This window comes from Danio rerio, chromosome 22 (genome assembly GCF_049306965.1).
Source record: "Danio rerio strain Tuebingen ecotype United States chromosome 22, GRCz12tu, whole genome shotgun sequence".
In the NCBI taxonomy this organism is placed as follows: Eukaryota; Metazoa; Chordata; class Actinopteri; order Cypriniformes; family Danionidae; genus Danio; species Danio rerio.
The window spans coordinates 3,805,278-3,832,500 of NC_133197.1; the positions used below are offsets into that span (position 1 = coordinate 3,805,278).

Genomic DNA, 27,223 nt, shown 5'->3' on the forward strand with positions numbered 1-27,223 from the left:
AGGGAGAACATGCAAACTCCACACAGAAACGCCAACTGACCCAGCCGAGGCTCGAACCAGTGACCATCTTGCTGTGAGGCAACAGCACTACCTACTGTGCCACTGTTTGAAATTCAAATTAAAGTGTTTCCCCATAACACGTGAACGTAAAATGCGAAACATTTCTTGAGTAAATCCTCTACTATCGCCACGCCAACCACACCAAAAAGAAAGATGTGATTTTTATTGAAAAACAGATCCGCGTTTCAGGAGCGTAATGAGCCTCCAACCGAGCTTAATCGCATGTTGACATTTCTGCTAGTTAAATTTGAGCTAGTTAGCTAGTACAAATCGAATAAAAGTGTTTCCCCACACAGGGGCAAAAGTAAAACAGTCGTTGAGCAAACTTAGACAGTCGTTGAGCTACTTACACCGAAAAGAGATGTGATTTTTATTGAAAAACAGATCCGCGTTTCAGGAGCGTAATGAATCTCCAACCGAGCTTAATCGCATGTTGACATTTCTGCTAGTTAAATTTGAGCTAGTTAGCTAGTACAAATCGAATAAAAATGTGTTTGCCCACACAAAGGCAAAAGTAAAACAGTCGTCGTCGAGCAAACTTAGACAGTCGTTGAGCTACTTACACCGATAAGAGATGTGATTTTTATTGAAAAACAACCGAGCTTGATCACATGTTGACATTTGTGCTAATTAGAGGTGCTAGCACTCCCCGTTTACCTCAGTGAAAGTGTACAAATTGAGTGTTTTCCCCAAAGCCCAAAATGCAAAACATTCCTTTCGTAAAATCACCTACAAACACCGCAATGATTACAATAAAGAGATGTGTTTTTTATTAATGAACTCCCAACTTGATAACATGTTGATATTTGCGCTAGTTTTAGCCAACAGAGCTCCCCGTTTACATCACTGACAGTGTACAAATCGAATTAAAGTGTTTCCCCATAGCAGGTCAACCTAAAATGCGAAACATTCCTTAGAGTGGAGTAAAATCCTCTACTATCGCCACGCTAACTACAACAAAAAGAGATGTGATTTTTATTGAAAAACAGATCCGCGTTTCAGGAGCGTAATGAGTCTCCAACCAAGCTTAATCGCATGTTGACATTTCTGCTAGTTAAATTTGAGCTAGTTAGCTAGTACAAATCAAATAAAAGTGTTTCCCCACACAGAGGCAAAAGTAAAACAGTCGTTGAGCAAACTTAGACAGTCGTTGAGCTACTTACACCGATAAGAGATGTGATTTTTATTGAAAAACAACCGAGCTTGATCACATGTTGACATTTGTGCTAATTAGAGGTGCTAGCACTCCCCGTTTACCTCAGTGAAAGTGTACAAATTGAGTGTTTTCCCCAAAGCCCAAAAAGCAAAACATTCCTTTCGTAAAATCACCTACAAACACCGCAATGATTACAATAAAGAGATGTGATTTCTATTAATGAACTCCCAACTTGATAACATGTTGATATTTGCGCTAGTTTTAGCCAACAGAGCTCCCCGTTTACATCACTGAAAGCCCTGCTGAAAAATCCAGCTTAAACCAGCCTAGGCTGGTTGGCTGGTTTTAGCTGGTCAACCAGGCTGGTTTTAGAGGGGTTTTGGCCATTTCCAGGCTGGTTTCCAGCCATTTCCAGCCTGTTCTTAGCTGGTCAGGCTGGAAAATGACCAGCTAAATCCAGCTAAAACCAGCTTGACCAGCCTGTTTTATGCTGGACATAGCTGGTTTTGGCTGGGCTCCCAGCCTGGCTAGGCTGGTCAAGCTGGTTTTAGCTGGTCATCTCCCAGCCTGACCAGCTCAGACCAGGCTGGAAATGGCTGGAAACCAGCCTGGAAATGGCCAAAACCCCTTTAAAACCAGCCTGGTCGACCAGCTAAAACCAGCCAACCAGCCTAGGCTGGTTTAAGCTGGATTTTTCAGCAGGGTGTACAAATCGAATTAAAGTGTTTCCCCATAGCAGGTCAACATAAAATGCGAAACATTCCTTAGAGTGGAGTAAAATCCTCTACTATCGCCACGCTAACTACAACAAAAAGAGATGTGATTTTTATTGAAAAACAGATCCACGTTTCAGGAACGTAATGAGTCTCCAACAGAGCTTAATCACATGTTGACATTTCTGCTAGTTACAGGCGATAGCGCTCGCCGTTTCTCCGCTGTCAAACCGTTTTGTCATTCCTAATTAAGGGAGCATGGCTTGCATTGACAGGCAGGTATTTACTCGTGTTTAACCCCATCTACACTCCACTGACTGTTTCATAACCACAAGGCCCCTCTATCCACACACACACACACACACACAAATGTGGCCCCGGCTCCCAGAGGCCCTTGTTTTCATGCTTGCATTACAAACAATTACCCACATCCATCAGCCCCGAAACATTCCCACCCCCGCCAGCGTATCTTGTCCTCCTCCTCCTCCTTCTCCGTCAGCTGGGAATCTGCCCCCGATCCCAACAGATGTCCCCTGATTTGGGCGAAATGACAACAAAAGGCCTGGCTCTGAAAAAGCCACGGCTTTCCCATCTTGCCCCGAGCTTTCTGCTCCCATACAAAGGCCAGCGGATTAGCAGCTTTTAGCGCATGACAAAAAAAAAAAGCCCCTCGTCCTGAAAACTGCCCCCTTCACTGGGCCCTGAGGTTTCTATAGGGTCACTCTAAACCCCTTCAACTTCAACGGTCCCAACACAAAACCTGGTGGATCCTGCTCAATATATTCACTCACCCAATGCATCAGCAAGCAAGACCAATGCTAACTGTTTTAGGCAAGCACAAACTGCTAAACTAGATTTAGATAGTTAGACAGGTTAGATCAGGGGTCACCAATCTCGGTCCTCGAGGGCCGGTGTCCCTGCAGGATTTAGCTCCAACTTGCCTCAACACACCTGCCTGGATGTTTCAAGTATACCTAGCAAGACCTTGATTAGCTTGTTCAGGTGTGTTTAATTAGGGTTGGAGCTAAAATCTGCAGGACACCAGCCCTCCAGGAACAAGCTTGGGGACCACTGGTTTAGGTAGTAAACATTTTTATCAATGCCTTGTTGTACTTTGGATCAAATAAATGCATGATCGGTGAGCCAAAGAGTCCTTAGTTGTTGGATTGAAGTCGCCCTGCAGAAAGGTCATGAAGCTCCAAGTCTATCAAACAGGGATCCGACCCCAATCTGCTTCATTAGGGTCTGTAAACTATCGAGCCAAAGTGGAGAATAAGTAGACCAATCACAGATGGCATCTTGACCTCCAGCCACGGAGAGCCGGGTGGGGAACCGTCTCCACAGCCCTCGGAGGGCTCATAACTCAGATTGAAGCCGAGGTGGGGCGTGTTTATGGCAGATCTGCATTGTCTGAAACATCCCGGGAGTGGGCGGGATGCCCATCAACCTGGAGCGCCAGCTGGTCATCATACTTAAAGAGCAGAAAGCATGATTATCAGCGTGGCGGGGGTAAAAAAAAAAACAAAAAACAAGTGAAATACAGTTGCGGGCAAAAGTATTAGCCCCCCTTTTAGATTTTATTCTAAAATGTTTATGGGATGTTTACTAAGACAACACATTTATTAAATATAGTAGTTTTAGAACATGTCCTTGCACTGTTAAACATCACTTCTTTTAATATTTTGGGAAGATGGGGGTTAATATTTTTGCCCACCACTCTATATTGAGGCCAGTAGGATGGGTGGTGGGTAAAACACGGATCTAACGCCCTCCTACCATAATGAACGCATTATCACAGTGGCATCGGAGCGAGCGGAGCATATCATTGGTTTGAAATCCAGTCTTGCGGTGAGGGGGGTTTAAGCTTAGGCTGGCGTGGGGAGCTGGTAGTAGCTCTTGGCTTTATCAGCACCGCTGCAGTACTGAGTGCCCAGAGGCCGGATGATCGGTCCTGCGGCGTAGTCACGTAGGCAACTGGCCAGGCGTGAGATGAAATTAAACTTGGAGTGAGATGGATCAATCCCGTCGGCAGGGGTGGGTTTTACTTGGCGTCTTATCTCGGATTCGGCTGCTGACCTGGTGGACCCAATGGCCAACATAGGCCAGAGAGCTAATATAATTTACCAGCCGAGGCTATTCCTCATCTTCAACCAGGCCTGTCACGGACAATGTTGCGATTTTCTAAGGAACTCGTCCGAACAAGTGCTGGATAATTCCGCCCGGCTGACCGCTGTCCCGCGGGTCACGGTGGAAGGCTAGGAAAACATGGGCTCCTCCTGCGGTGCGTGCGGATGCAAGCCACTGGCACATTAAGAGCAGAAGAGCTTCGTTTCAAAGACACGGCGCTCTTTCTTTTATAACCACCAGACAAATTGCACCCACCGTGAGCTGAAGAGCACCGCTTTAGCACTCGGGACAAATTAAGAGGAATAAACACAATTAGCTGGCAAAGCTTAGGCGCTGGCGAACATTTCTCTTCAGCCTCCCTTTTCCCGCAGATAATGCGAGGAGCTGCCATTACCGCATCTGCCATTCAAAACCAAAGCTGATAATTGCATCCCTCTCTCTCTCTCTCGCTGTCGCACAGAAACTCTCCTAATTTTATCTACGACTGCGATCACATTGGCACACACGGGTTACAATAACCACCGTGAGAGGGAGCTTTTTGTGTAATTGTTGTTTTGATATTTCTTCCACTCCATTAGCATTTCCTGTGCTGAGCCCATCTATGGCGCCATTGAATACAGCGCAGAGCACTAGGGACTGACATAGGATGAGGGCCTTTCATTCAAATTCTGTTGAACTAGTATTTTATATTACAATATTTCATTATTAATATAAATATTTTATATTAAATAATTTAAATAATTTTTAACTATATTTTCATAATTCAATAACTCGCTTTTAAAATGATGTTCATCTAGTTTAAAAGTGTATTGTTCACACAAAATGACATTTCATGCACTATTTAATCTCCTTCAAGTAGTTCTAAACTTTATATCTATATATAAAAATATCTATATAACAAATAAAGGTTGAGAAAATAATTACAAAATGTTTAGTTTTGAGTGAAGAATGTTTAAAGAATGATTGACACGATCGTTCATTTTCCTTCGAAGTAATTATTTATTTATCAGTGGTCGCCGCAGAAACCGTGGCTGAAACCGTGATATTTTAATCCAATCTGTTTAACATATTTTTGCATAAACAAACTATTACAGTTTTATTTAGTTCTATTTTAATGTATGATTTAGTCTCAGTGACCCTTTTTTGTTGTTGAGGTTTTTATTTGCATTGACTTGCATCCCGGACGAGCCCCCACTTTCGAGTGCCATGAGGCCAATTTATAATTTTGCGCACAAATATCCTACGCCAAACCCTGACATGCATGTCTTTTTTGTTTTTGCTTTGATTAAACTTGTTCTCTCTTTCTTGAAGCATTGTACACATAAAAATATGCAGTACAAACCCAAAACTTCACACAGTCTAGTATAGAAATGCAATCTTCTACTAGTGTTTTAGAAGTGTTATTGCTAAAGCAGCAGAACGAATTCAGAATTACAGCTGTCATCACAATACCGCGATATTTTTATCAAATCTGTTTAACATATTTTGCATCAACAAACCATCATGTTTTGATTTAGTTTCTATTTTAAAGTATGATTTAGTCTCTGTGACCCTCTTTTTTTTAGGTTTTCACTTGTATTGACTTGCATCCCGGACGAGCCCCCACTTTTGAGTGCCATGAGGCCAATTTATAATTTTGCGCACAAATATCCTACGCCAAACCCTGACATGCATGTCTTTGTTGTTTTTGCTTTGATTAAACTTGTTCTCTCTTTCTTGAATGAGTGTGATTTTTAGGTACTGCTACAGTAGCATTGTACACATAAAAATACGCAGTACAAACCCAAAACTTCACACAGTCTAGTATAGAAATGCCATCTTCTACTAGTGTTTTAGAAGTGTTATTGCTAAAGCAGCAGAACGAATTCAGAATTACAGCTGTCATCACAATACCGCAATATTTTTATCAAATCTGTTTAACATATTTTGCATCAACAAACCATCATGTTTTGATTTAGTTTCTATTTTAAAGTATGATTTAGTCTGTGTGACCCTCTCTTTTTTTAGGTTTTCACTTGTATTGACTTGCATCCCGGACGAGCCCCCACTTTTGAGTGCCATGAGGACAATTTATAATTTTGCGCACAAATATCCTACGCCAAACCCTGACATGCATGTCTTTTTTTGTTTTTGCTTTGATTAAACTTGTCCTCTCTTTCTTCAATGTGTGTGATTTTTAGGTACTGCTACGGTAGCATTGTACACATAAAAATACGCAGTACAAACCCAAAACTTCACACAGTCTAGTATAGAAATGCCATCTTCTACTAGTGTTTTAGAAGTGTTATTGCTAAAGCAGCAGAACGAATTCAGAATTACAGCTGTCATCACAATACCGCAATATTTTTATCAAATCTGTTTAACATATTTTGCATCAACAAACCATCATGTTTTGATTTAGTTTCTATTTTAAAGTATGATTTAGTCTGTGTGACCCTCTCTTTTTTTAGGTTTTCACTTGTATTGACTTGCATCCTGGACGAGCCCCCACTTTTGAGTGCCATGAGGCCAATTTATACTTTTGCGCTTAAATATCCTACGCCAAACCCTGACATGCATGTCTTTTTTGTTTTTCCTTTGATTGAACTTGTACCCTCTTTCTTGAATGAGTGTGATTTTTAGGTACTGCTACGGTAGCATTGTACACATAAAAATACATAGTACAAACCCAAAACTTCACACAGTCTAGTATAGAAATGCCATCTTCTACCTATGTTTTAGAAGTGTTATTGCTAAAGCAGCAGAACGAATTCAGAATTACAGCGGTCATCACAATACCGCGATATTTTTATCAAATCTCTTTAACATATTTTTGCATCAACAAACCATCATGTTTTGATTTAGTTTCTATTTTAAAGTACGATTTAGTCTCTGTGACCCTCTCTTTTTTTTAGATTTTCACTTGTATTGACTTGCATCCCGGACGAGCCCCCACTTTTGAGTGCCATGAGGCCAATTTATAATTTTGCGTGCACATAGGTTACATATATCTGTCATCACAACACCGTGAAACTGATATTTTTATCTAAGGTTATCATACTGTCAGAATCGTATACCGGCCCATGCCTATTAAGAACACTAAACATATGCAAATTGCAATCATTTTCATACACTAAAGATTGTTTGAGTGTTTACACTTCAGATTGTTGATGTAAGATTGCAGTTTTTAATTTTCTGGGTCAAACAAACAAACATTAATTTGTTTTTAAATGTAATTTTAATTTAGTAGATCCTGGTTTTAAAGCGAATTTCACCCAAAAATGAAAATTGTTATAATTTACTCACCATTTCTGTTAAACACAAAATAAGATATTTTTAAATATCTTCAGCATTTTTCAAAATATCTTCTATTAAGTTTTAAAACCAACTGCAGGTGAATAAATAATGTGCAGATTCTTATTTTTTAGGAGAACTATCCCTTTTAAGGTGCCTAAAAAGACAAGACAGGGTGGACATTGCACAGTGCTATTCTCCAAAACAGCCCTAGATGTACTTTAAGTAGCGATATGAGACACTGAAATGAGACAAAACTGAAATGCATGCAATGTGTTATATTTAGAATGCTCATTAGCTGCTCATATCAACAGAGGGCTGAATCGGTAACGCAACCAAAGTGGGGAGCATATTTATTTTGGTGTAGAGTGTGTCCGGAATCTCTCAGCAGCATTGTCCTTTGATCCCTATTTAAAACGGGGGGAAAAGGTTACAGCGATAAGTGTAGGAAAACACAAGAAACGACACCGGGAGGACTACCGTCGCAGAAATGAATTTCAAAACCCCAGGGAAGACACCTTACAAAAAAAAAAAAAAGACATTTCACCAAGAACTCATATCCTCGGCTCGATTCAATTAACTTTTTCATCCAGAGGTGACACGGGGAGCACACGGGGAAATCAAAGTTAGTTCGGCGAAGTTTTTTTTTTTTTACATTCCCTGAAAAATTTCCCTTCGTTCTGACTCCAACCCCGACTCCATTGATTTCTTGTTTGTTATTGCTAAGAAAAATGAGCAACGCCGACAACAGTCACGGCTAACGGCTTGGGTTTTTGGCTGCGTTCCTGCGCATTCATCTCAAGATCTGACAGTGATCAGCCGTGATAAATTGTCCAATTACTGTGACATTTAGAAACTACAGCATACTCGGGAGTTCGCAGGTCGCAGCAAACATCAAAAGAAAGCTTTTGACTCCAAAAACAAACCCTTTTTATAATCTTTACCTCCTGAAATACGCTTAAGAGCTGCACAATATATAATTTCAGCATCGATATTGCAATGTGTGCCTTCGCAATAGTCATAGATATGCAAGGCTGATTTGGATTATAGTTGATCAGCACCACATGTGTGAGATTTGTGGGGTTCAACCAAAATAAAGTGAAAGTTTGCATGCGTTTGACCCTTTGGGCCAGCCTGAACAACACCAGGTGACCTACAGCTTCTTCATGATGGACGTCCAGCATCTCTCCTAGACTGCAGCTCTGCACAAGAAGTTTGGCCAGAGGAGAAATGGTCATGCCCAACTAAGCCTGGTTTCTCTCTAGGTTTTTATTTACTTCACTTCGGTCAATTGGTGAAGTTTGTTCCTCGCCACTGTCGTCACTGGCTTGCTTGGTTTTAGGCTTATGGAGTTGTGCATTGATGGATTTGCTCTTCAGTGTTTGGACTTTCAGCAGTGAAAATAAAACCACACTGAACTTAACCAAGCTGAACTTCAACTCTGAAAACTGAACTGACTCAGAAACAATTTACTAGAACTTAGCTTTAGTAAACAATAGATCTACTTAATTAATAATACAGTGAAGTCAGTACTACTTTAAATTACATCTGATCATTCAATTTCTGTACCCGAATGCTGTTTGAATCTCCATTACGCTGCTGTTCTTTGCTCTATTGTATATTTTTCCTTGCAATTTGTTTATTATGTTTTATCCGTGATTCACTCCAAGTGTTGCCAGATACAACTGATTTTTTCTAGCCCAAAAGCGGTCCAAAACCTGCCGAAATGCACCAAAAAAACAGCCAGTATGGTTAAAAATGATGACAGTTAAAGTAGCTAGGTTAATTTTGTGAACTTACACAATCAAATTCAAAACCTCCCAATCTGGCAACACTGTTCACTCCCCTACAAACTCACCATAATCAGTCTAAATTCAAGATTTCTTTCCAAATAGCACTATTAAACTATGTTTTTCAATATCGCACAGCTCTAGTATGCATTTCACGAAAACGCCAATCGTGTCTGAGTAGCTACAATGGGGTTTCTACAGGTTTCAACAAGTAAAAATTAAGACTTTTTTAAGACCATTATAAATGAAATTTCAGACGTTTACAGGGCAAAACACATTTCCGTTATGTTGTCCCAAAACTAATCAACTAAGTTAACAATTTTTTTTTTTTTTTTACAAATTTAAGCTTTAAATTCTTTAAAAAGACATGTTTTACAAATTATAATGAACTAAATTTATTCACAACATACATTTATGCATAAATACATGGAGAACTTTTAAACAACTTTATACTTTTGGCAAACAAAGTTCACTAAAGGAGGTTGACCCTTTTCATTTATGGCTCCTAAACTCTGCAGTAGCCTTCCTGATGATGTCCGAGGCTCAGACAAACTTTCTCAGTTCAAAACTAGATTAAAGACCTATCTTTTTAGTAAAGCATGCACAAAAAGTCCACTAAAGGAGGTTTACCCTTTTATTTATGGCTCCTTATCGCTGCAGTAGCCTTCCTGATGATGTCTGACGCTCAGACACACTTTCTCAGTTCAAAACTAGATTAAAGACCTATCTTTTTAGTAAAGCATGCACAAAAAGTCCACTAAAGGAGGTTTACCCTTTTCATTTATGGCTCCTTAGCTCTGCAGTAGCCTTCCTGATGATGTCCGAGGCTCAGACACACATTCTCAGTTCAAAACTAGATTAAAGACCTATCGTTTTAGTAAAGCATACACACAAAGTCCACTAAAGGAGGTCGGGACTTCTCATTTATGGCTCCCAAACTCCGCAGTAGCCTTCATGATGATGTCTGAGGCTCAGACACACTTTCTCAGTTCAAAACTAGATTAAAGACCTATCTTTTTAGTAAAGCATGCACACAAAGTCCACTAAAGGAGGTAGAGCCTTCTCATTTATGGCTTCTCAGTTCAAAACTAGATTAAAGAGCTTTATTTTTAGTAAAGCGTACATACAATGCATCACATAACAGTATGATGCACGAGTAAATGCTCCATGCAGGCAAGTTTTTTTTTTTTTTTTTTTTTTTTTTTACAGTGTAGCTTTACATGAGGAAATGAAATTTAGGACCCATTTAAAAGCATTTAAGACTAACAACACCATATTTCAGTGAACTTTAGGCCTAAATTTTACTTTTTTAATGCAAGACCCTTTACAAGAGTAAATCGTCGCCATCAAAGATATAGAAAGAGACGTCAACAAAGTCCAAATCCAGATCAAAGTCAACTCTCAGGTCGAACGTTTCTTAAAAGCAAAACCAGAGCTTTCAGCGTAGACTGATGCTCATATGGGCCCCCCAAAGTCACATTACAGTGATTAATGACCCCTGCATTATCTGTGACTAAACGAATCAAGACAATACCTGCACTATGCTTTTACCCAGCCTCGCTAAAACCTCTGTATGAACTTATGTTTCTCTTGGGATGGAAATAAACTTTAGGTTAGGACAATACAGACCGATTGGGGTAAAGTTGGTTTAATATTCACACATTCAGACTTTCTCCTGCTCAGAAAAGTATGCTTTGCAAATTCTACACAGAGATATCATATTAGTAGCCTATGACTATCAAAGCATTGTTCAGAGTCAAATGAATAGTGCTTATGTTGGTTTGAAGTCATACTCTTGTGTGGTTTAAAATATTCAAAAGTACCATGGTAAACAATATAGAGAGAGTGTCACTGAATGAATATAAATCCAACTTTACCTCAAATACAGACAGGAATTCATAATGTTTAGATGAACACTTGGCTTCAGAGAGCAAATATCCTTCTCAATAATGCCTTCCGTTTAAATCTGCTAATGCTAAACCTCCAGAGATGTGTTTTTATTCAGCTTCCCAACTCTACATTTCCACATTAGCTGCGAATGTCAATGTGACCGTTTTGCTAAAGCTCCAGAAAAAGTTACTTTCCAACATTCCTCATTATCTGAGACTGGCTGTGCTCCCCAAAGAAAAAAGAAAAGCTCGCAAAAAGGTTAGTAATTCTGCAAGATATTCAAAATGTGTTTCTCTAACCCTAACAAAAGAGCACTTCATGGATACTAATGAAGCTTTAAAGGGATAGTTCCACCAAAAACAGGAACATTCTGTCATTATTTACTCGTTTAAAACCCTCTTCCATTCAGCAACTTGTAATCATTGACTTCCATTGGAAAAACAAACACAACAGAAGTCAGTGGTTACAGCTTTCCTGAAAAATATCTTCTTTTGTGTCCAACAGAATATCAAAAAGGTTTAGAACTTATCGAGAGAGAATAAATAGTGAGTACATGTTCATTTTGGGGTGATAATCACCTTATTCTTATACTGTATCAAATAAATCATCTTTTTTTTTTTAAATCACAATGAAATTTGAGGTCTAATTACAATAAAGAACAAAAAAAATCCAATTACCAAAGGAGTTAAATAAAACAACCACAATTCAAAGCTCCAGAAAAAGTTACTTTTCAACATTCCTCATTATCTGAGATTGGCAGTACTCCCCAAAAGTCAAAAATAAAGCTCGCAAAAAGGTTAGTAATTATGTAAGATATTAAAAATGTGTTTCTCTAACCCTAACAAAAGATCACTTCATGGATACTAATGGAGCGTTAAAGGGATATGCATGTATGTATTTGTTTTATTCCCATATCAGCAACCAAGGCTATTTTTATGGTAAGAACGTATATATATATATATATATATATATATATATATATATATATATATATATATATATATATATATATATATATATATATGTATATATGTATATATGTATATATGTATATATATATATATATATATATATATATATATATATATACATACATACATACATACATACATACATATATATATATATACACATACATATATACATACATATATATACATACATATATATATATACATACATATATATAAATACATACATATATATACATATATATAAATATATATATATATATATATACATATATATACATACATATATATATATACATATATATATACATACATATATATATACATATATATATATATATATATATATAAAAGAATACAAAAAATAATAAGATGTTTTGTGTTAATACATGATAAGAATTCTAAAAAATTTTCTGGTGTCACTTTGCTAAAAATGTCCTTACGAGAGTTCATTTCATAAAAAAGGCTTCTGGAATCATTAAAATCAGGATAGTCCAGTAAAATGTGTTTTACAGTAAGGGGAGTTTTGCAGCACAAACATTGATTGGGGTCTTCATCTTTAGGTAAAAAGGCGTGAGTTAATCTTGTATGCCCAATACGACATCGGGTAAAATTCACTTGATCAAATCTAGTCTTAAAATTCTGTTTGAGATTTCAGGTTGGATTTCATGTCATTTTTTTTTATTTTCCAATGCATCCCACTCCTCCTGCAGCTTATTCAAAATGTAAATGTTGATAAAAGGTCTCATCTCTGATGGAGGATATTGCTTTAAAGGGATAGTTCCACCAAAAACATGACAATTCTGTCATCATTACTTGTTTTAAACCCTTTCCATTCAGCAACTTGTAACCATTGACTTCCGTGTGTTTGTTTTCCTATTATGGAAGTCAGTGGTTACTGTTCTCCTAAAAAAATATCTTCTTTTGTGTCCAACAGGAGATGCAAAATGCTTAGAGCTAATTTAGGGAGAGTAAATAGTGAGTATATTTAGATTTCGGGGTGAATAATCCCCTTATCAAATAAATTATCCTTTTTTCCAGAAATTGCATTTGATTTGAGATCACATTGACGTTTTATCTAATTACAATAAAGAACAAGTTAAGTCCAGTTACCAAAGGAGCTAAATAAAACAACCACAATGTAAAGCTCCAAAAGAAAAGTTCCTTTCCAACATTCCTCATTATCTGAGACTGGCAGCACTCCCCAAATTAAAAGAAAAGCTCGCAAAAAGGTTAGTAATTCTGCAGGATATTCAAAATGTGTTTCTCTAACCCTAACAAAAGAGCACTTCATGGATACTAATGAAGCTTTAAAGAGATAGTTCCACCAAAAACAGGAACATTCTGTCATTATTTACTTGTTTCAAACCCTCTTCTTTGAGGTCAGCAACTTGTAACCATTGACTTCCATAGGAAAATCAAACACAATGGAAGTCAGTGGTTACAGCTTTCCTGAAAAATATCTTCTTTTGTGTCCAACAGAATATCTAAAAGGTTTAGAACTACTCGAGAGAGAGTAAATAGTGAGTACATGTTCATTTTGGGGTGAATAATCCCCTTAATTGTATACTTTATCAAATAAATCATCTTTTTTCCCCCCAGATATTGCATTTGAGATCACAGTGAAATTTGAGGTCTAATTACAATAAAGAACAGGTCAAATCCAGTTACCAAGGGAGCTAAATAAAACAACCACAATGTAAAGCTCCAAAAAAAGTTACTTTTCAACATTCCTCATTATCTGAGACTGGCTGTGCTCCCCAAAGTCAAGTAAAAGCTTGCAAAAAGGTTAGTAATTCTGCAAAATGTGTTTCTCCAGCCCTAACAAAAAAGTATTTCATGAATATTAATGAAGCTTTAAAGGGATAGTTTCACCAAAAACAGGAAAATTCTGTCATTATTTACTTGTTTTAAACCCTCTTCTTTTAGGTCAGCAACTTGTAACCATTGACTTCCGTTGTGTTTGCTTTTCCTGCTATGGAAGTCAGTGGTTACCGTTTTCCCAAAAACAGATCTTCTTTTGTGTCCAACAGAAGATATAAAAGGTTTAGAACTACTTATGTGAAGAGTGACATTTTCATTTTGGGGTGAATAATCCCCTTAATCCTATACTTTATTAAGTAAATCATTATTTTTTCCCCCCGAGAAATTGCATTTGATTTGAGGTCACATTGACATTTGAACTAATTACAATAAAGAAGTGAAAATCTAGTCTAAATAAAGCAACCACAATGTAAAGCTCCAGAAAAAGTTACTTTCCAACACTCCTCATTATCTGAGAGTGGCTGTGCTCCCCAAATTAAATGAAAATGTCAGTGAGCTCGCAGTAATTCTGCAAGATATTCAAAATGTGTTTCTCTAACCCCAACAAAAGAGCATTTCGTGGATATTAACGAAGTTTTAAAGGGATAGTTCAACTAAAAATATGAGAATTCTGTCATTATTACTTGTTTTTAAACCTTCAGAAGTTTCTTTCCTCTTTTTGGTCAGCCACTTGTAACCATTGACTTGCATAGTAAGAAAAACCAACACAACAGAAGTCAGTGGTTACAGTTTTCCTCAAAAATATCTTCTTTTGTGTCCAACAGAAGATATAAAAGGTTTAGAACTACTTGAGGGAGAGTAAACAGTGAGTACATTTTCATTTCGGGGTGAATAATCCCCTTAATCTTATACTGTGTTAAGTAAATCATCCCCTTTTTTTTTTTTTTTTTTTTTACAGAAATTGCATTTGATTTGAGGTCACATTGATATTTGAACTGAGTACAATAAAGAACAAGTCAAATCCAAGCTAAATAAAACACCCACAATGTAAAAATTGCAAGTTCGTCACATTTTTGTATACTTAGGATCACCGAGACTGAAGTAGCTGATGCAGCATTTCAAAAGTGCTCGGTAGGTTATCAAACGTGTTTGTGATCCGTCATAATAACTGGAAAAGTAAAAGTTGTGAAGTTAGAGCATGGAGGTCTCAGAGACCCACAACAGAAGATAAAAGATGTAAAAACAGCGACATTAGACCCGTTAGACTGCTACAGTATATACAGAAAAAACCAAGGCATTCCACACATTTCAATGTATACCCCCTACACTCTAAAACACAACCCAATGTTGGGTTAAAATACACACAAACCCAACCATTTGGTTGAAAAGTATAATTTAAACTGAGTTGAAAAAAAAACAATGTTGTGTTTGTGCACATTTGACCGAACGTTTGGTGACGACAACAACCCAACATTTTGAAAATGCACACAATGCAATCAATGAAGCATCACTAAAACTAACATTAAAGTAGCTCTGTGTAATACAAACTATTAGTATAAAAATTTTTAATATTTGTATAAAAGGGTATCTAAAAGAGTGATCAAATAGTTAATTTAAATGGTTTTACTTACAACTCTTCCACGCGCGTCCACGCAACTTCACTTGGGATCGATGCAGATGCGGTGCGACCATATAATTCCTCTCAACGGCGCATCCATGTAAAGCAAAGCAAAAAACTCCAAATAACTCCTCAGGAACGCGAAGTTTTCACCCGGAGTAAACAGTTATCCATGCCATGTCGACGGCGTGCGTGCGTAAACTCTCCAAGAGCGCACGGAACTCCGCGAACGCGCTTTAAAACGAGGTTTAAATGTCGGTCGATCGCCGCTCCGCCGCGTCCCGGAGCTGGAGCAGATCTTTTCTTTCAGGTCCTGGGCTTCGGCTGGGGGTAGGGGCAGTTTGATGGGGGATTCTTTTGCCCCCCTTTTTCTCCCGCTCGTTTACCCTCCCCAAACTCAGCGGTGCAGGCGGGGGATCCGCGCGAGCGCGCACACGTCACCACCGCTCTGTAGCGAGAGAGCGCGCACAGAGGAGCCGCTCGGTCATTTGAAACCCTCACTAAAACCATCCCACCTCCAAAATAGGACGTCTATGGATGGACACTGCGGGGAATAAGCTGTCCCTAAACAGATTCATTTTCTTTATTATAGCCTGTTTGTTTTACAAGCGTATTTGCTCGTATGAATGGAATGTTCAGCATATTAGCCATAGTTTGGCTTTTTGTAGGAGACAATTACTGCTAAACCACGAATGTTTAGATTAGTCTATTAAATGTATGTTCCTATATAAATTGATTTAAGTTTATTACCAGCAGTGTTACTTTAAAAAGTACACTGTAAAACAAATAATCTATTTGTCATGTATGTTTTTAGTTAATTGTAACTTATTAAACTAAGTTAATCATGGTTCAACTTAATTTTACGAGTTAATCAAGCTGTTTTAAATCAGTGGAAGGGCATCCGCTGTGTAAAACATGCTGGCTAAGTTGGCGGTTCATTCCACTGTGATGAATAAACCCTGATGAATAAAAGGACTAAAAGAAAAGAAAATGAATGAATGAACGAGTGTGTGTGTGTGAATGAGTGTGTATGGGTGCTTCCCAGTACTGGGCTGCTGCTGGAAGGGTATCTGCTGTGTAAAACAATTCTCGATAAGTTAGAGGTTCATTCCGCTGTGGTGACCCCTGATTAATAAAGGGACTAAGTCGAAAAAAAAAAAAAAATGAGTGTGTGTGTGTGTGTGTGTGTGTATATGTGAATGAGTGTGTATGGGTGTTTTCCAATACTGGGTTGCTGCTGGAAGGGCATCCGCTGAGTAAAACATATGCTGGAATTGTTGGTGGTTCATTCCGCTGTGGTGACCCCTAATAAAAAAAGGGACTAAGTCGAAAAGAAAATGAATGAGTGTGTGTGTGAATGAGTGTGTATGGGTGTTTCCCAGTACTGGGTTGCTGCTGGAAGGGCATCCGCTGTGTAAAACATATGCTGGAATTGTTGGCGGTTCATTCCACTGTGGCAACCCTTGATGTATAAAGGGACTAAGTCGAAAAGAAAATGAATGAATGAGTGTGTATGGGTGTTTCCCATTACTGGGTTGCTGCTGGAAGGGCATCCGCTGTGTAAAACATATGCTGCAATAGTTGGTGGTTCATTCCGCTGTGGTGACTGATGTATAAAGGGATTAAGTTGAAAAGAAAATGAATGAATAAGTGTGTGTGTGTGTGTGTGAATAAGTGTGTGTGTGTGAATGAGTGTGTATGGGTGTTTTCCAATACTGGGTTGCTGCTGGAAGGGCATCCGCTGAGTAAAACATATGCTGGAATTGTTGGTGGTTCATTCCGCTGTGGTGACCCCTAATAAAAAAAGGGACTAAGTCGAAAAGAAAATGAATGAGTGTGTGTGAATGAGTGTGCATGGGTGTTTTCCAGTACTGGGTTGCTGCTGGAAGGGCATCTGCTGTGTAAAACAATTCTCAACAAGTTAGAGGTTCATTCCGCTGTGGTGACCCCTGATTAATAAAGGGACTAAGTCGAAAATAAAATAAATGAATGAGTGTGTGTGTGTGTGTGAATGAGTGTGTATGGGTGTTTCCCAGTACTGGGTTGCTGCTGGAAGGGCATCCGCTGTGTAAAACATATGCTGGAATAGTTGGTGGTTCATTCCGCTGTGGCAACCCTTGATGTATAAAGGGACTAAGTCAAAAAGAAAATGAATGAATGAGTGTGTATGGGTGTTTCCCATTACTGGGTTGCTGCTGGAAGGGCATCCGCTGTGTAAAACATATGCTGCAATAGTTGGTGGTTCATTCCACTGTGGTGACTGATGTATAAAGGGACTAAGTCGAAAAGAAAATGAATGAATAAGTGTGTGTGTGTGTGTGAATAAGTGTGTGTGTGTGAATGAGTGTGTATGGGTGTTTTCCAATACTGGGTTGCTGCTGGAAGGGCATCCGCTGAGTAAAACATATGCTGGAATTGTTGGTGGTTCATTCCGCTGTGGTGACCCCTAATAAAAAAAGGGACTAAGTCGAAAAGAAAATGAATGAGTGTGTGTGAATGAGTGTGCATGGGTGTTTCCCAGTACTGGGTTGCTGCTGGAAGGCATCCACTGTGTAAAACATATGCTGCAATAGTTGGTGGTTCATTCCGCTGTGGTGACTGATGTATAAAGGGACTAAGTCGAAAAGAAAATGAATAAGAGTGTGTGTGAATGAGTGTGTATGGGTGTTTCCCAGTACTGGGTTGCAGCTGGAAGGGCATCCGCAGTGTAAAGCATGCTGGATAAGTTAGCGGTTGATTTCTCTGTGGCGACCCCTGATTAATAAATTCAGTCACCTAAGTACAGTGTGTTCACCGCTCTAATCTCCGTTATGAACCTAGACGTTTCTAGGGACAAATAAACACAAACAAACAAACATCACTGGATGTTTATCAGAGAATTTACGACGCATATTGTGTGGACATGCCGCAAGTTAAAGGCATCCACTTATTCCAGCCACCAAACAATGAGCAGAAGCCTAACACAATAACTCATCTTCACGGAGGAGCCCTGGGGTATTGTTCACACGCGTTTATTCCTCTTTATTTAAGGGCCTCTGTGATCTGTGCCATCATAAAGAACCGAGGCCCAATCAGCGAGAACGCGGCGTAAAGGTTTTGCTGGTGATTTTATGTTGATTTCCCTCATGTTTCTTGCCTGGTTTAATCAGGCTTATAAATCGAACGTTACGGCGCATCCCACGTTCTCCTGGTGGCGGAAAGCGTAGCATGGTAAATTTCAAGAGCCATCGGAAGACGCTGGGGGGAAATGATAAAGATCACTTACCACTCGACACGGCCGATCCATAAGAGCATAATGAGCATTGTATACTGGAAGTGTTTTCCTTTTAGTGTGCGGTTTAAGGAGCATCTATGCAGAACCAGGCAAAGCAGAGGGTTCTCAAAGTACACGTGAAATCAAAACTAACCATGATGATTTTGTTCGCTCACATTGCTTGTTTTGTGGTGAACATGTCATCTGTGCATGTCATTAAAAAAAACACACAGTTAGCTGATGATTGGTATTAAGCTAGTTTGGCATGCTGTCCCGGGAGAGAGCCTTGAGCTCATGAGATCCTCGAGGCCGGGGCTCCCTCCCGTTGCAGGGCGAGAGGGGAGTTTGAGCTCAGGTAGATCTCGAGAACCCACCCCCTCTCCTGCTGCTTAAGGATTGCTAAGGTGGTGTGTTACTGGTGGAATTGAATATGGTGCTGATTTGGTTTAGTCAATTTACTTAATCTCATAGTTGTGTGTCACAAAAACACTCCGTAATCCATTCTAAACGCCATTGAAAATTTTCGCATTGCAAATTACCGGCATTTCTGTAGCTCGTTGAAAGGAGGTCCCTCAAGGCTCGGTACGAGGCCCCCTACAATTGATGTGTTTTTCCCCTTTAAAACTTCAGGAACGGAGGTTCTCGTCAGTTTTTTCACTGTCAAACATGCCCAAAGTTTTGAAAGCCCCAAAAAAGCAAATTTTTTTTTTTTGTGCAGGCAGCTTTTAAGATCATCATTCGCACACCTCCGAAAAAATCTATTAAATTCAGCACAGTCGTCTCTGCCCTGCTCATACTCAAGCTGTTGAAAATGATCTTGACACTAACCAGTGCTTTGCAATTTAATATTGCCTGTTTATCAGCTTCATTTACGCTAAACTGGATTAAGCTTTGTGCGCCTGGTTGCCAGATCCTGCTATTCAAGTGTTTATCTATCATATCGGTGATATAGTGAAGCTATATTTAGCAGGTCATTCTCTAATTGCTTGGCTCCGATGCAGCACGCTTTGACCTAATTATGCATCTAACTACATTTTGCGTGTAAACGTATACCCAGGCATACAACAACAACAAACAAACGTATTTCTGTCGCGTGCATTGTAATCCACACGTGAGTCCAGCTGCGCTCTCATAGCGGGGAAATGAAAAACCTTCGCTGCAGCACATTTATAAACGCAACACTGACAACTTGTGTCTCCAAATTCTTCTTCTTCCACTTGTTTTGTCACCACACCGTGGCGTCTCTCTGCCGTCTGAACACTGTAACAGGTAAAAACAGTCTTCGAAGCTGTCATGCATATTAATGAAGTTCCACCTCATACACAATAGAGCACGCTGATTGGTTTGAACCAAGTCTTTCTCATGAATTAATGCTGCACACTCAGAGACGTCACAATGTACTCACCGATACAGACATCCAGTCTACACACTGGAATACACACAAGTATCTAATCGCGGTGACGCAGCTTCAAAAATTTGTTTCAAACCGGAAGAACGTATGTGCTTGAAATAGCGCAAAACTACCAATTTTCACCTTTTTATTTAAAAACATATGTATCCTAATAGTGTTTTTAGCAACGTGGGACACTTATATGACTGTCAACAGTTCAAAAAATGTGGTTTGGTGTTTCATAATGTCAGGAAATAAAAAAAAGAGACTTATTGTGTTTCTATCACTCCAGTATGACTGTGGACACACTATACCTACACGCAGTTCTGTCCAAACAGCTTACAAACGTTGATTTTTATCATAGGTGGCCTTTAATGTTGTTGTATGGGTATACGTTTACACGCAAAATGTAGTTAGATGCATAATTAGGTCAAAGCGTGCTGCATCGGAGCCAAGCAATTACAGAATGACCTGCTAAATATAGCTTCACTATATCACCGATATGATAGATAAACACTTGAATAGCAGGATCTGGCAACCAGGCGCACAAAGCTTAATTCAGTTTAGCATATCTGAAGCTGATAAACAGGCAATATTAAATTGCAAAGCACTGGTTAGTGTCACGATCATTTTCAACAGCTTGAGTATGAGCAGGGCACAGACGACTGTGCTGAATTTAATAGATTTTCGGAGGTGTGCGAATGATGAACTTAAAAGCTGCCTGCACAAAAAAAAAAAAAAAACTTGCTTTTTTGGGGCTTTCAAAACTTTGGGCATGTTTGACAGTGAAAAAAACTGACGAGAACCTCTGTTCCTGAAGTTTTAAAGGGGAAAAACACATCAATTGTAGGGGGCCTCGTACCGAGCCTTGAGGGACCTCCTTTCAACGAGCTACAGAAATGCCGGTAATTTGCAATCCAAAAATTTTCAATGGCGTTTTGAATGGATTACGGAGTGTTTTTGTGACACGCAACTTTGAAAGGTGTGTTAAAGCTTTTATAATCTGTTATAATCTGTCAGATCTGTGGTTCAAGCGTGAGAGAAAAACAGTATCGTAAGCCATGTTTCTTTTCGTGCCCCCAAAAAAGATATTTAAAATAAACAAAACAATATGACGTCTTTTGACTGCTTTCTTTAATAACTACATTACACAGTACTTGCACTTTTACTCTCAGTATTTGCGTGACACATTTTGAAATAAACTACTTTCAATATTTAAGTGCAGAAAAAGTTGAATACTTTAGTACTTCCACTTAAGCTTTGTGCTTAAAGAGCACTTCTACTTCCACTCAAGTCATTTTTTTGATAAAGCACTTGTACTTTTACCTAAGTCTGGGAGTCTAGTACTTTATACATCGCTAGAGTATTCGCTCAGAGAGACGCCACAGTTCGGTGACAAAACAAGTGGAAGAAGAAGAATTTGGAGACACAAGTTGTCAGTGTTGCGTTTATAAATGTGCTGCAACGAAGGTTTTTCATTTCCCCGCTATGAGAGCGCAGCTGGACTCACGTGTGGATTACAATGCAGCGACAGAAATACGTTTGTTCGTTGTTTTTGTATGCCTGGGTATACGTTTACACGCAAAATGTAGTTAGATGCATAATTAGGTCAAAGCGTGCTGCATTGGAGCCAAGCAATTAGAGAATGACCTGCTAAATTAAGCTTCACTATTTCACCGATAAACACTTGAATAGCAGGATCTGGCAACCAGGCGCACAAAGCTTAATTCAGTTTAGCGTATCTGAAGCTGATAAACAGGCAATATTAAATTGCAAAGCACTGGTTAGTGTCACGATCATTTTCAACAGCTTGAGTATGAGCAGGGCACAGACGACTGTGCTGAATTTAATAGATTTTTTCGGAGGTGTGCGAATAATGGTCTTAAAAGCTGCCTGCACAAAAAGAAACTTGCTTTTTTGGGGCTTTCAAAACTTTGGGCATGTTTGACAGTGAAAAAACTGACGAGAACCTCCGTTCCTGAAGTTTTAAGGGGAAAAACACATCAATTGTAGGGGGCCTCGTACCGAGCCTTGAGGGACCTCCTTTCAACGAGCTACAGAAATGCAGACTTTCCATCGACAGAAAATGCAGCAGCTTTCATCTTCAGGCCCACAGAGCGGAGAACATACTTCTGAATACACAGCCACTCATATGTGTGTGTGTGTGTGTGTGTGTGTCTAAAAATGTGTGTGTTTGTCTACAGAAAGTGAACTGATCCATAGCCAGGAAGGAAAGCAGACTGACAGCTATTAGAGTGCAACTGTGCTGTCTTATCTGCTGCCTGATAGGAATCTACAAAGACCCACTGCAGAGATTATGAATTCATTACAGACAGTCCCACACACACACACACACTCGCAGAGAAAGGAGAGGTCATTTCTGTTCGCTATCATAAATATTAAACGTGACCATCTTGTCGCTATTGAATGAGTTGGGGAAAAAAAAATCTGTTTTTCAAAAGATGCAAAGGTGAGGTCATTTCCTCCCTCACAGGACCTGAGGGAGAGCATGCTAAAATGGCTAGAAATGTGCTGTGCTTTCTGCAGTCAACGGTCAGTGGAGATGGAGGAGCTAAAAAAAAGTCAAAAATGACCCTCGGTGATGTCACTGCCTGCCTGCGGTCAGTTTCTCAGCAGAAAGACTCCAAATCCACACACATTTTTCAAAAATATAACAAAGAGCGCTGGTGTTACGAGGTGCAGAAGCCTCCAGGAGCTGCGTTTCAGACCAACGGAAAAAAAGGTGGAGGAGGAGGAGAATGGATTTAGAAAGACTTCACCCAAATATAAACTCATCTTCACGTCATCTTACAGCCAGACGCATTTCCATCTTCCAAGAAACACAAAAGGAGATTTAAAGCTATATTATTTCCTTCCTTTGCTTTTTTAAAACTGCATTTAACTGCAAAACTTAAAGAAATATTTATTATTTATTTAAAAAAAATAAAGCACCATATTAGTCTATACTTTACACACAGCCGGCCACTTTATTAGGTACACCTGTCCAACTGCTCATTAATGTAAACTTCAAATCAGCCATTCACATGGCAGCAACACAACGCATTTAGGCATAAGGACATGGTCAAGACGATCTGCTGCAGTTCAAACCGAGCATCAGAACGGAGAAGAAAGGGGATTTAAGAGACTTTGAACGTGGCATGGCTGTTGGTGCCTAAGTATTTCAGAAACTGCTGATCTACTGGGATTTTCACGCACAACCATCTCTAGGGTTTACAGAGAATGGTCTGAAATGGAGATAATATCCAGTGAGCGGCAGTTCTGTGGGCGCAAATGCCTTGTTGATGCCAGAGGTCAGAGGAGAATGGCCAGACTGGTTCCAGCTGATAGAAAGGCAACTCGTGATGCTATTATGTCAATATGGAGCTAAATCTCTGAGCAATATTTCCAGAACCTTATTTACTTTATGCTAAGAAGGATTAAGAGAGTTCTGAAGGCCAAAGGGGTTCCAACCTGGTACCAGTAAGATGTACCTAATAAAGTGGCCGGTGAGTGTATTTGAATCTCTTAAAGAGACAGTTCACCCAAAAATGAAAATTAAATTGTCATTTACTCTCCCTTATGTGCTTTTAAATCTTTATGTGCTTCTTTTTGCATTTTTAAAAAGCCTTTAGTGTTCGACAGAAGAAAGAAACTCGAATAGACTTTGAACTGGTGAAGGGGGAGGTAATGATGACAGAGTTTCCATTTTTGGGTGAACTATCCTTTTAAGATCATATATGAGCTTACAGACAGATCAAACATTCATTAATTTTCCTTTGGCTTAGTCTCTGTTTCAGTGGTCACCACAGTGGAATGAACCGCCAACTTATCTGGCACAAGTTTTACCCAGCGGATGCCCTTCCAGCTGCAACTCAGCAATTTAGCTTAATCAATTCCCCTATAGCGCATGTGTTTGGACTGTGGGGGAAACCGGAGCACCCGGAGGAAACCCACACAAACACAGGGCGGAACTCCACACAGAAATGCCAACTGACCCAGATGGGACTCGAACCATGCTGCCCAAAGATCAAACAAATATATCTTATAAAATGATCCAATTTTAAAATATCAAATTAGCATATTCAAATTCGCATGCCATGGGCTAATACAGTGTTAACTTAGGAAGTCTTTGCATACAATTTTAGTCAAATTTATTATAAACGCATTAGCTTTTATTTATTTATTTTATGGGTTTTAATGTTCATATTTGGGGCGACACGGTGGCTCAGTTGTTAGCACTGTCGCAAGGTCACTGACTCAAGTCCCATTTGGGTCAGTTGTCATTCCTGTGTGGAGTTTGCATGTTCTCCCCGTGTTGGCGTGGGTCTGCTGCGTAAAACTAAAGCTGGAATAGTTGGCGGTTCATTCTGTTGGGGCGACATCTGATCAATAAGGGACTAAGCCGAATGAAAATGAATGAATAAACGTAGTAAACCCTGAAAATGTATAAATATGGTAAAATAAATTAAATAAAAATAAACAAATAGGAATAGTGGCAGGGATCGTGTGATTGAACAACGGCTGAGAGAAAAAGTAGGTCAATTAAAGTGATTAACACCTCTTTTCTCTCAAATCTGCGTTGTAATGTCACAAAATGTAAACAAGACTCAGCCACAATGTGTGCGTTTGTGCTGTTTTTATAGTCCTAGTAATCAGCCTTGGGAGTAGCTTGAGCTGTGTCTGTCTGCAATCATGGCGGTCGAGGTCAGGTGTGTGCGTGGTGCATGACTGGATCTTGTAGTCCGTTTAATGGCGGGTTTGTAGTTCTATGTAGTTCTCTGATGTCTGCACAGGCTGGATCGCTGGTGATCATAAGTTTACTTCAGGGATATTTTGCTTTTGTCTATTTATATGTTCATTTTAGATTTCATTTATTCTTATTTCATATCTATTTAAGTCTGTAAGTGCTTTAACTTATATTAAACGACAATTAGTCAATTATTAGTAGTTGTTTAATGTATTGTTTATATTTTTAGTCAACAAAATGTTTAATAGTTTCATTTTTGAGGAATCTGATCTAAAAAAATCCTTTGCATGTTTGAGGTTTGCTTACAGAAAATGACAAATTGATTTCTCTAAATCATGTTTATGCAGTCGAAAAGCGTCATTGTCGGTTATCAAAAACAGTTTCACACCCACAAAATGCCATTGTCATGTACATAAACAGCACATAAATAAATAATTTTTAAAAATCCATATATTGACTTGAGCACCAATCTGAAATTTGACCTATTGGAAATGAGCAGCGTGAACGTTCTGCTAAATATCTCCTTTTGTGTTTTACAGAGGAAGAGGAGCGATTTGGCTTTGGAACGGCATGAGGGTGAATAAATGAGGTGAGGATTTTCCTTTTATAAAACATGAGGAGAGCGAGCGGCTGATAGAATGACAGCAGCGGAAAGAAAGGGGAGCCGAAGCGTGTGTGTGTGTGTGTGTTTGGCAGGATGGCAGGTTGCCGGTGCTCTGTGCCGTGGATCGGTGTGTGTGGATGTGTTGGCCTTATTTGGAGTCAGAGTCTCTGGGCTTGTTTATCCAGCAGGTCAAAGGGCTGTTATCCTGCAAACACACACACACACACACACTTTCTCTCTTTATATCAGGAGATCTGTCTCATACAAACACTCAGGTTATAAAGACACAGATAACGACTCACTCTCGCTTAGATACACACACGAACACTGTTGCAACATAGATCCAAAATGTTTAATTATAGTGGAATAATGTAGTTGAACAAATTATTTAATTAATTAATAAATAAAATAATCTGCAAATGTAACTCAAATCTAAAAGAACAACATCAAAACTAATTAAATTAATAATTATTTTTACACACAATCCCCAACTAATGCATAAACTGAGGTGTATATACTTTTATTTCTGCAGTGATGCGTGTGTTAATGTCGTATTTGTAATAAGAATGGAGCATGTATTGTAAAGTGGAGTCAAACACACGCTGCTGATCTGATCTCCGCTTGTTATTCCTGTGCGCGTTTCACTATGAAGAGCCAAAGCAAACAGTGGCAGGATCTCACGCCTGCAGATCTGCACACACTGCAGAGTGACGTGAACCGGCAGAATTCAGGACGACACGCAGATCTGCAGCATTCAGAGCAGACCAGGCATCATTAAAGCAGATCAGACTCAATACAGGTCAAATATAGACACACAAATGACCAGATCAGACTCAATACAGAGCAGATCAGACTCAAAACATGATTAAACCAGCTCAGGCGCAATACAGATCAGACACAATATAGTTAAGATCAGACTCAAAACATAATTAAACCAGCTCCGACTCAATATAGATCAGATCTGACTCAAAACAGACCAGATCAGACTCAAAACATGATTAAACCAGCTCAGACTTAATATAGACCATTTCAGACTCAAATTTATAATTACACCAGCTCAGACTCAATACAGATAAGACTCAATACAGACCAGATCAGACTCAAAACATGATTAAACCAGCTGATATTCAATACAGATCAGATTCAAAACATAATTAAATCAACCCGACTCAATATAGACCAGATCAGCCTCATTACAGACCAAATCAGACCCGAAGCATGATTAAACCAGCTCAGACTCAATACAGACCAGCTCAGACTCAAAACATGATTAAACCAGCTCAGACTCAATACAGACCAGATCAGACTCAAAACATGATTAAACCAGCTTAGATTTAAAACATGATTAAACAAGCTCAGATTCGATATAGACCTGATCAGACTTATTACAGACCAAATCAGACCCAAAACATGATTAAAGCTGCTTAGACTCAATACAGACTAGATCAGACTTAATACAGACCAGATCAGGCTCAAAACATGATTGAACCAGCTCAGGCTCAAAACACACCAGATCAGACTTAATACAAACCAGATCAGACTCAAAACACAATTAAACCAGCTCAGATATAATACAGACCAGATCAGACTCAATACAGACCAAATCAAACTCAAAACATGATTAAACCAGATCAGATGCAATAAAGACCTTACAGACTCAATAGAGATGAATACTGACCATATCAGATTCAACACAAATCAGATCAGATTAATAGACTAGTAATTATAAACAGCATCATGATGAATCAGATTAGATCTCAAAACATGAGTAAACCAGATCAGACTCGATACAGGCCATACATACCAGATCAGATTCAATCCAGACTAGATCAGACTCAATACAGAACAGATCAGACTTAATAAAGAC

General features: G+C 39.1%; 1 protein-coding gene across 49 annotated transcripts in view; it reads right to left on the reverse strand.

Annotated features, from left to right (window-relative positions):
- ptprsa (protein tyrosine phosphatase receptor type Sa) overlaps nucleotides 1-27,223 on the reverse strand; it is a 387,632-nt gene that overhangs the window by 286,433 nt on the left and 73,976 nt on the right. For 21 of the 49 annotated variants that reach the window (XM_073937019.1, XM_073937018.1, XM_073937016.1 and 18 more), the window contains exon 1: nucleotides 15,376-15,670. The exons of the other annotated variants lie outside the window; for them this stretch is intronic. The gene's annotated coding sequence lies outside the window, so the exon portion shown is untranslated. Of the gene's footprint in view, nucleotides 1-15,375; nucleotides 15,671-27,223 lie in introns of those variants that run through there. 49 annotated transcript variants of the gene reach the window in all.